The sequence below is a fragment of the Candoia aspera genome, chromosome 2, assembly GCF_035149785.1.
Source record: "Candoia aspera isolate rCanAsp1 chromosome 2, rCanAsp1.hap2, whole genome shotgun sequence".
NCBI classification, from domain to species: Eukaryota; Metazoa; Chordata; class Lepidosauria; order Squamata; family Boidae; genus Candoia; species Candoia aspera.
In genome coordinates, this window is record NC_086154.1 from 496,388 (window position 1) to 507,753 (window position 11,366).

Below are 11,366 nucleotides of genomic sequence, written 5' to 3' on the forward strand. Positions count from 1 at the left end.
GGCAGGAGGGAGGGGGGCCGTGGGGGTCCCAGGGCTGGACCCGTTTCCTCGGCCAGAAGGTGGCTGCTCTAACTCTACCCTAACTCTTGGCTCACACTCAGCTTGGAATTTCCCCTGGTTACTTTCTGCGCATAATGTTGCCTAGCATGTCTCCCCCCGCGACATCCGATACTCCTGCCTTTGACTTTTGCTGTCTGAATGTAGAAATTCTGTTGAAATTCCTCTTGCTGGTGGCTGCCCATCATTTTAGCTTGTCAAGATCTTGAATCTCAATAATTCCCTAAGGGGCTGCCCCCCCAAGGAAGCAGGTGGATATCTAACGTGGGGGGTGGGGACAGCTGAGCCCTCTTGCTCCTCCCTCCATCCAAGGAAGGCTTGAGGTCTCCTGGGAAGCCCATCCTCATGAACCTGTGGAATTCCTTGCCACAAGACCCGGCTGGCTTTCCCAAGGCAGGGGGTCCGTTGAGGGCCATTGGTCTGGACGAGGCAGTGTTTCCTCCGGATCCCACTTGAGGGGAACAGCAGAGAGAGAGCGGCCCCCCCATCTCCTGCCTGTCACCCCCAGAGATGAGGCTGGCCTGGTGCAGCTGGAGCCCCCCCCCCCATCCATTGCTCCCTCCCTCAGGAAGGCTGGCAGAGAGGCCCCCCTTCCCCTTTCAGGGCCAGCCCTTGCTTGGTGGCCCATCCTGCCAGAGATGTGCTCCTCCCAACACAGCCATCTAAGCAGCAGGTCAGCCCAGCAGCAGCACAAGCCAATTCAGCTCAAGGGGGCCAAATTTTAGCTAAGAGTTGGCTGCAGCCCAGAGAAGGGTCCTGATAAGAGGAAGGGGGAAGGAACCGTGTATGCAGAGACAGAAAAAGGGCCTAGAAATAGATGGTTAAACACAGGGCAGGTTAAGCAATAAGACAAACGAGGCTGGGGAGCCCCTCGGGGTAATAAAAGCCCTCTCCCCACAAAAGGGCAGGGAAGAGGGTCTGGGCCAAGAGCTCCACAATGGCCTCTGGTGGGCAGAGGAGGAACAGCATGGAGAGGCACCCAGCTTGGCTGATCTCAGCAGCTGATGGCGCCTAGGGTGGTCCAGCTTCCCCTTTCAGTCCCCCTTCCCACATGCTGGAGAGGGACTCCATGGACCTGCCTGTGTCCTTGCTGGGGAGCATCGGGGAAGTGGATTTACACTGGTTTCTTCTGGGACGTTTTTTGACCAGCCAGCCCAGCGCACAGCCATGGGATTTCTGTGTGGCCTCCCATCTTAGCAGGGCTGGCACTAGCTGTCCACTAATGGCTTCAATACCAACCCCACAGAACTAAAAGTCACTGTGGACAACACCCAGCTGACAAATGTAAACAGATATAAATACTTGGGAAGCCTCATCTCGAGCAATGGGTCTTTGGACAAAGAAACTGACTGCAGGATCAGCAAGGCCAGCCAGGCTCTGGGGCAGCCGTGTACCAGAGTGCTCAACCAACACAACACCCGTATCTCCGCAAAGCCAAAGGTCTACGGAGCTGTAGTTATCCCTTCTCTCCTATAGGGATGGGAGTCCAGGACTCTGCACTGAAGGCACATCAAGCAACTGCAGAAATTTCACATGCGTGCCCTCCGCTCCGTCCTTGGCAATCGTTGGCAAGACTGTCTCCAACCTGGAGGTCTTGGATCACACAGGGTCCACCAGCATTGAGTCCCTGATTATTGATCAGAGCCCAGATGCGGTGGGTGGGACACGCCATCAGAATGGGCGACCACCGTGTGCCTCGCCAGTTCCTCCATGGCGTACTGGAGTCCGGGAAGAGGCCTCAAGGCTGTCCATGCAAGCGCTACAGAGACGTTGTGAAGAAACATCCAGCAGAGGGAAGAAGGAGCTGCGGCTGCCGACAGAACCAGCTGGCGAGTCCTGTGCCATGCAGCTTCTGCCGGCTTTGAAGACCAGCGCCGCCAAAGACTGATAGAAAACCGTGAGCGGACACCGAATCACGCCCAGAGATGCTACAACAGTGCACTTCAGGGCCCCCGTTGTGCCGGGCTCAGAAGCAGCAGGCCCTTATTGCGTATTGTTTAGTTTCCCACCCTGTGTCCCCAAGGGCTCCGTTCCAGTCGTCGCTGTCTGTTCCCACCCTGGTGTTGAAGTCGCCCAGAATGAAGTGTCTGTCGCTGGTGGGGGTTGTCCGAATAATCTGGTCCTGGTCCTCGTAGAAACTTTCCTTGTCTTCGTCTGGACTCATGAGAGTTGGTGCGTGGGCGCCGACAGTGGTGATATAGGAAAGCAGAACTTCCTAATCTGTTCAGTTCTTCCAGTGGGTAGAGCAGAGATGTTCTTCAGCAGAGCAGTTTGGATTGCAACACTTAATCCATGAGTCTGTTGTCACTCTGTGGTTTCCCTTTCCAAAAGGACGTATATCCACTCGCTGCTTCCTGTAATGGACCCTCCTCTGCCAGCCTGGTCTCACCGAGTGCAGCAATGTCAGTGCTATAACGGGGAAGCTCGGCTGCTCTGAGTGCTGTTCACCTTTCAGGCCTTAACACCTCGCCTCTATCCAGCAAGGTGCGGACATTCCATGCTCCGAAAATGTGTTTCCTTTGATTTGTTTTCCTTGATTCTTGATCGCTAAGAGGAAGATCTGCTGGTCACAGATAGCTAGCCAGATGTTGTGGGGCAGGCAATGTTTAGGGTACCTTTTCTAAGCCCCTCCCTCCTGCGAGGGTGGGCAGTGCTATCCTAGAAGGGCTGCCCAGTCGCCCTGGATGCTGCCGGACATCTCTGCTGCCCCGCCTCCTGAGACAAACAACCAGAGGTCCAAGGGCCGCCCACCTGCAGGGATGTGATGTGCATAATCCTCCCCTCACGTGGTGCAGGACTCGCAAGGTCATAACCCTAGCCGGATATGACGCACGGGACCTAATCCCATCAAGAAAAGCATGAGTCGCGAGGTCGTAACCCTAATCGGATAAGGTGTGTTGAACCTAGCCCATCAAGAAAGGTGTGGCGGTCAGGGCCCTGGGTACATGATTAGATTAACCCCTAGCCTAATTCTATGGGCGTTCAAAGCCAAAACAGCTAAGTAAAGTGAACAGAGGCCTAGGCAGCCCTGTATTTTTGGGAAACAAACCCTTACTTTGTGCCCTGTGCCCTGTGAACTAAAAAATAATAGCCTAATGATGCTTTTAATTTTTGTGTAGTGCTAAAGATCAGTGCCTCAAATACTGGAAAATGATCCCCTAAAAGGCAGCCTCGGCCTGCGTTTGACCCCTTTTTTTAAAACCACTTCCTCGAAAGCAGGAAAAAAAGCCCTTTTAAAATCACAGCCGGCTTTTACCTTTGTAAAAAATCTAAAGGCGTGTATTTTGCCAATTGTACCCTCAAATCCGCATGTACACATAAGCGTTTGAAGCACGGCCTTAATAAAATTTATTCTGCACCTATAGCAAAAGACAAGGAATGTTAACGGGAATTAAAATACTCACAAGCAACAAGCAACTGGGCAGCAAGCATCCAGTCGTGATACTTATTATGGGTACATGTCAGACCCCCTGCAATTCCGGGCATGCGTGTTTGTGTCTGGTAGTAAAAAAAGAGGTTAGGGCTTGTTTGGGACATGCCCAGGCATGTCAGACCCCCCACAATTCTGGGCATGCGATGGCATGCGCAAGCCTCGTTGACGTGTCTTTGCAGGGGCAGGGGAGTTTGTGCAGACAGGCCTGAACAGCTACCAGTTTAAATCCAGCAGTCTTTTGAAAAATAAAAGACCTGTATTTTGAAGATGGCAAATGCTGATGGGAGATTTGTTTGATGTAAACTTGGACCCCAAACCTCCCAAGTGTGGGCGTAGAATAAGGAAAGGCCTTGTGTTATGTGCCCTCCTTGAGGAGGATGAACTTATAAAGCTTTGTAATTGCAGGTTCTGCAAAACAAATGGTAAGTAAATGTTGGCAGGTTGCTAGGAAAGCCTTTGGCCCAGGAGAGATCAGAAAAGTCACACACCAGGCATTTCTATAAAAATAATTTTATTTGCAGAACGCAAAACATATTTAAAAGCTTCTGCATTTTTACAGGCTCTCAGTGAGAGCTGCTTAACTCTTTACATGCCTATACAGAAGGAAACTGAAAACTAAAACAAGTCCAGGCAAGTTCTTTCCCCCAGGTGCAAAAATTAACATTCGAAAAGGGGACAGTTGAATTCAACCTCTTCCCCTGCCAAAATGATTAGTTACCATAGTAACCTTAATCTGTAGTAGAAAACATTAACACTCCCCTTTTTATACTACAGAATAAGATGCAAACCAATTTTCTTTGACAACTCTGTCTTTCCATTCACATTATTTCAACATTATCTCCCCTTTGGTTTAACAGAAAGCTACCATCCTTCTTCCTGTGTATTTCTAAACCTAGGTTGTTATAATTCCAAGGCTTTTTAATGTGAAATGGCTTTTCATGCAGGCTTCAAAATCAAGCCTTTTTTTTTGTTGTTGGTGTGAACAGCAGCAAATCATCAACATAAATGCACAGATACATACAGCCTTGTTTGTCTTTCTTCATATATACACATGGATCTGCTTTTCCTTTTTCAAAACCAAAATTCTGCAGTTTTTCATCTAATTTTTGGTTCCAGGATCTAGCAGCTTGTTTTAACCCATAGATTGACTTCTGCAGTTCACAGACTAGATTTTCCCTTTTTTCATAGCCAGGGGGTTGCTGCATGTATAATCTGTGGTCTAAATCACATAGAGAAATGCAGTTTGAATGTCATAGTGGTTAACTGACATTCCTTTCAGTGCAGCAACTTTTAACAGTAATCTAATTGATTCACCTTTAGTAACTGGTGCAAAGGTCTTGTCAAAGTCTAAATCTTTCCTTTGAGTGAACCCTTTTGCAACTAACCTTGCTTTATATTTTTGGATTTTGCCATCAGCATCCCTTTTCAGTTTGAAAACCCACCTACAACCCAGACAGCGTTCATTGGGAGGTAGATTTACCAGTTTCCATGTTTTATTTTCTTTCAAGGATGCTAATTCCTGTTGCATGGCAGAATGCCAATTTTGTGCAATCTCAGGTGGTAAAGCATTCACTTGTTCTAAAGACTCAGGTTCTGTGAATATGTGAAAAGCCTTTACTGTTTCAGCCTGAAAACGTGATGGAGGAACGCCTTTATTACTCCTCTGAGATCTGCGAGGTAATACAGGGCTTAAATTTTGTCTCCTATCACTTTCCTGAGAAGCATCTGTCTCATCAGACAGATCCTCAGTTTGCTTTTCTGGTTTAATGTCCTCATCAGGCAAAAGCTCACTATCAGCAAGTCCTTGCTGTTCTCTTGTGGTGGTCAGATCAACTGGAGAGCTAGAATTTAATCTCCCCCAGTTTTGTTCAGCAAAAGAAGCGCTTTTGCTAATTAGTAATTTCTCTCCCATTATGAACCTGTAGCTCCTTTGGCTTTGTTCATAGCCAACAAAGATGGCTTTCTTTGTTGGGGGGCCTCCTTTCCTCCTCTATTGTTTTGGAATATGAACCCATGCAGTGCTACCAAACACTCTAAGATGGTTTACCTTTGGTTTCACACCATAAAATGGAGTGTCCTGAATCACAGAGTTATATAATCTGTTTTGTACATACAAGCAGTAGATATGGCCTCTCCCCAATACTTAAAAGATAAATACGAATCTTTTGGCATGCATTCCATCGCATTTTGCAAGGTTCTGCCCTTTCTTTCAGCAACACCATTTTGCTGAGGTGTAAGGGTTAGAAATAATTTATTCTATCCCCTTTTCCACTAGGAACCTTCTGAATTTGTGAGAAAGGTATTCTCCTCCTCTATCACATTGGAGTGCAGATACAGGCCTAGGGAATTTTCCATTTGCCCATGTCACAAAACTTTTAAATTTCTCAAATGCCTCCTCTTTATGTTTTAAGATGTAGATAAATGTGTATCTTGAGAAATCATCAATGATGGTCATTGCATACCTTGCTTGTCCAAGACTTGGAGCAAAAGGACCAATAATGTCAGAGTGTACAATTTCCAAAGGTCTAGTTGTAACTCTGTCACTGTGCTTACTCACAGGAGCTTTTAGTGTTTTGCATTCTTTGCAAACTACACAGTCTAAGTATTTGTCACAGGGTTTTATCTTTAGGTCAGCACACAGCTGTGGCATTTGTGCTATATACTTGAAATTAGCATGACCAAATCTCCTGTGCATCAGGTGTACACATTGGTCATGATATGGCTTGTTGCCAACTGCAGCCTTGCAGCTTGGCTTCCTTGCATTTTGCACCATGTACAAGGAGTCTTTTAACATACCAGTAGCGCACAATTTTCCATTTTTACGTATCAACCATTTTTCTTAAATGTTATGACATACCCTGTTGCAGCCAATTGTGCCACAGATAAAAGGTTTGATTGTAAATTTGGCACATACAACACACCTTTTACAGTTTCTCCCAAGCAGGATAAATACAAGTCACTTTGTCCCATAATTTGGGTCACAGACCCATCAGCCAAAGATACACTTTGTCTTTCAGTTTTAGACAGTGACACAAAAGAGCTTTTACAATTACATAAATGACAATTGGCCCCAGGATCTAACACCCATACATCAGAATTACCCTTCTCAGCAACCTGTGCAATTTGGGTTGTCTGAAGAGCCTTCTTCTGTGTTGCCCTTGTGTTCTTCTTCTCTGTCTTTCTAGTCTTGGGTCTCAAGGCACAGTCTTTCTGCAAATGTCCAGCTGAACCACAAGTGAAGCATCGCTGGCTGGCTAGTGCTGTGGCCTCAGCTTCCTTTCCCTTCTTTTCCCTTGTTTTCTGGTATTGCAGCTTTCCAGAAGAGATGGGGGGGATCTTTCCTGTCTCTTCTCCCATTCAGCGAGTAAGCGCTGTGTAACATATGATGGGGCGAGCTCTGCTTCAGGCATAGCCTCCAGGGTACAAATCAGCATGTCCCACGTTTCATTCAGTGAGGACAGGAGGATATAGGATTTTGTGAGAGGTGTAAATTCCATTCCACTCTCCTGCAACTCAACAAACAGCTGCTGAATATGATGCAGGTGCTCAGGAAGGCTATCTCCTTCTGCAAGGTAGGCTTTGTACAGCTTTTTTGCCAGGGTAACTTTACTCCCTGCTGTTGCCTTTACATACAAGTCTCTCAAAGCGTCCCAAAGTTGCTTTGCAGACTGCATACCTTGCACATGGACTAGCTGATTGTCCTCAACTCCCAGGATAATGGTGGCTCTAGCCCGCTCACCCTGTCTAAGCCATTTAGCACTGGGATTTTGGGGGGTTTGCTCATCAATTGGCAGCCAAAGATTCTCTCTGCGAAGATACATCTCCATCTTCAGGGCCCAATTCAAATAGTTGGTCTCTGATAGGCGCTCCAGAGGCATCGCTGAGGGCTGGGAGGTAGCCATGGCTTCTTCCTTCTTTTGCAAGTCACCTCAGCTGGCTTCTTTGTCCTGTAGACTGGCAGTTGCTGGAAAATCTCCAGGTGGCTCCAAAGAAAATCTTCACAGGTCTTTGCTACCTGCCTTTAAATTGTGCATGAGGTGTAGAGCTGATCTCTCTATTCTCTCTGGGTTTTACTGGGCTTACTGGGCTGTTTACTGGGCCCATAATCTGCTGGCAGATTGCTAGAAAGCCTTTGGCCCAGGAGAGATCAGAAAAGTCACACACCAGGCATTTCTATAAAAATAATTTTATTTGCAGAACGCAAAACATATTTAAAAGCTTCTGCATTTTTGCAGGCTCTCAGTGAGAGCTGCTTAACTCTCTACATGCCTATACAGAAGGAAACTGAAAACTAAAACAAGTCCAGGCAAGTTCTTTCCCCCAGGTGCAAAAATTAACATTCAAAAAGGGGACAGTTGAATTCAACCTCTTCACCTGGCCAAAATGATTAGTTACCATAGTAACCTTAATCTGTAGTAGAAAACATTAACAGTAAATATAATAATTAAGAAAATAGTATTTTGATTAGTTGAAACAGCTAGCCTAATTCTACCTTATTTCCTGTTTTAGAAATGGCAGAGTCTCAAAATGTTAGCATGCCTCAGATTCCGAAAGTGTGTATCATGAAAATATTACCTCATTGTTTAATGGGGTGTCTACAATCAGATGAAGACTATGTGGATGGAACCAGTGAAACAGAACTTATTAACAGCTTATGCTTTAGACTTTCTATTCCTCACGTTCTCTGGATCATCATCACTATTTCTGACAATGTGGATAAATTATATTTCACCCGGGACACCCTTGGCGAGCTCAAGACATTCATACAATGTATTGGGAAGAACAGTAAACCCCGTTCATGAATGTCAAAGATTGAAGCTGAATTGCCAGTATCTCTGAAGAGGTACGTATGCCAGAACATAACAGAAATCAATTACAAGAAACTGTTAACATTCACCCTATGAATTTTATAATATGTGTTTTACAAATCATGCGAAAGATGTGTTATGTTTTTTCTTTTGCTGACCCCTGTTTAACCTTGTCAGCTGGTAAACACAGAGATACAATTTAATCAAAGCTCATGCGATATTATTCAATCGGGTTTCCTGATGTGGGGTGGGGATGTCTGGTTTTGCAAAAAAGGTGTTAAGAATTCAGCCTAGCATGGGGGTATTATTCAAATGGGGATTCCTGGTGAGGTGGGCTGTCCAGTTTTGCAAAACTTGTGAAGAACTCACCGCCTCTGACGTGATTAGTTTGTGACATCATCAACGTGCATAAAGTAGGGCCCAGGCTGATCCAGTCACGCTTGCTGGTTTCTGACATACCCACACTTCCAGCGCCATTCACCCCACTAAGAAGACACTTTTTCAGTGTCAGCTAAGAAGACCCTTTTCAGAATGCAAGCTACTCGTGTAAGTAATTTTATGGCTAATTTTTGAAACACGAGCATTCTTAGATGCAAAATGGATTTATAACATTCTTGTCTGCTTGTTTGTTTTCTTTTACTAGTATGAATTGTCAGACTCAGAATGCCTGAGGGCGTATGAAGGTATTTTTCTTTCATACTTTCATACATTTAGGTTCTTATAAGCATTTCTGCAGCAATTCTGACGCTCTGTGATTTTTCTTTTCCTTCAGAATGCGAGGAAGACTGGCTCTTTGCATCCTTTACAAAGTCTGCAGATTCACAAGGGGTTCAGGACATTATGGACCCTCAGCCTTCCACAAGCCACGCAGCACGAATACTGTTAGGAGGTATATCATCTAGCATTTTATCCAACTGCAAACTGCTTTTTAGAAACTAATGGGGTTGGTATTACATTATTAGGAGTATTGCTGACCCCCCCCCCCCTTTTAGTTAGTTAGTTTGTTTAACCAGAACCATCCTGCAAAAAAGCAAAAATGCATGGAGGTGGACTTCCTACAGACTCCCCAGATAGTGTTACCACTACAGATTGGCCGTTGTCAGAATCTCAGCCAGCATCATGGATAAACCCAATAAACACACAGAGCCCAGAGGTCACGTACCTGGAGAGGATACAAACATGGCAGAGACCAATCCGCAATTACAACGCAATGGAGCTCTATCTGCGTTAGTAAAGGTAAAGGTTTCCCTTGATATTAAGTCCAGTCGTGTCTGACTCTAGGGGGCGGTGCTCATCTCCGTTTCAAAGCCGAAGAGCTGGCGTTTATCCGTAGACACTTCCGTGGTCATGTGGCCGGCATGACTAAACAGAAAGCCGTTACCTGCCTGCCGAAGCAGTACCTATTAATCTACTCACATCGGTATGTTTTCGAACTGCTAGGTTGGCAGGAGCTGGGACTAGCAACAGGAGCTCACCCCGTCATGCGGATTCGAACTGCCAACCTTACAATTGGCAAGCTCAGTAGCTCAGCGGTTTAACCCGCAGTGCCACGGCATCCCTTCTATCAGCGTTACCGATTTGTAAATTTTGACCGAATTTTCTCATTCAGCCATGCTAGAGATGTTATTCATAACGAGATACAAAAGCTGTTGAATAATGTCTCCAGGGAGATAGGTCTAAATGATTTTGTTCAGCTCCGGTTGGATGCGGAGGGCCTCAATCACCCTCTCTTTTCTGTTAGGAGATATATGGATGATTTAAATGCTGATGAGTTCCTGAGCTATCTTGAAAGCTTGCTACAGGGCAATGTTGAAGTGTTGTGGGGTGGCAATTTACAACTAGTGGTCACCATTGTGAAGAACAGTCAGGGGGCTGGACTTAGAAAGTTAAGCACGGTGTTATTCACCAGGGTCCAGGAGAAAAAAAGACGACATCTGGTTGATTTCAATGTGGAAGGGTTATTTCTGTGTTTTGCCGGGTGTCTGTTGTGTTTGTTAGACAACGGGGCATTTACAAAGCAAGAAATTATTGCCAGGGCCATGGATCTCCACAGCAGGCCGGGTATTTCCGCAGAAAAAAAGGATTACCCTTTCACAGGTACACCTCTTTGAAGAGCATTTAGGGGTCACTATAAAGATTTTGTTTTATATGCAGGACGGGTGGAGATTTTTTGTCACAGGTAGACCGCAGCAAGAAAAATTGGTGTTTATATTGTTACATGACAAGCATTACTACGGCATCAAAAATACCAAGGGCTTTTTGGGCGAACACTATTTCTGCGAATTATGCCACACACCCTATCACCACAAATTTAACCACAATTGCCAATACCTCTGCCGAGCTTGCCTGAAGCAAGAGTGCCAGGAGGTGTCAGTGGAGAAGGCAAGATGCAGTAAGTGCAAAATGTTTTGCCGCTCTAAGGCCTGTCTTGAAAGGCACACAGAACTGGCTGTGGAAGGAAAAGTTGACTGTAAGAATGAAGTATATTGTGAAACGTGCGGGATTTAAGTTGTTACTCCCCACAAAAAATGCAAGAAAGCCACGTGTGGGCAATGCTCTGAGAAGGTAGAAAGTTTGGAAGGACATTTATGTTTTTTGAAACCGTTGGCCTGCCCGAAAATTGGTGAAAGATACATCATTTATGATTTTGAATGCTGCCAAGAGATGGGGGTGCATATACCAAATTATGTGTACACCATGGATATGCTGAAGGATGGTGTCAGGTTCACTGTTTCAGTGTGCACTGTACATCGTAACGTTTCACATGCCATGGCGCTGATGCGCGTTTCTGTTGGGAGGGAGCTGCTGTGAAACCTTGTGCCAAGCTCTGTTTCTGTGTTCATTTCAATGGAGTGTCTTTGGGTTATGTGCTCTGCTCAAGGACTTTTCGCACAGACCATCAGAAGCCTTTAGGAGCACCTGGGATTGTGAGCCTGGGAAGATTCTACGGAGGGAGGGATCTCATTTGTACTGAGGGTTTTTAGTTTGCATTTGGCACGCTTTTTTCATTCTCAGCCTTCTTTGTGATCCTGCATACTATTCCTTAATAAATCAGGTATCTTTATGAA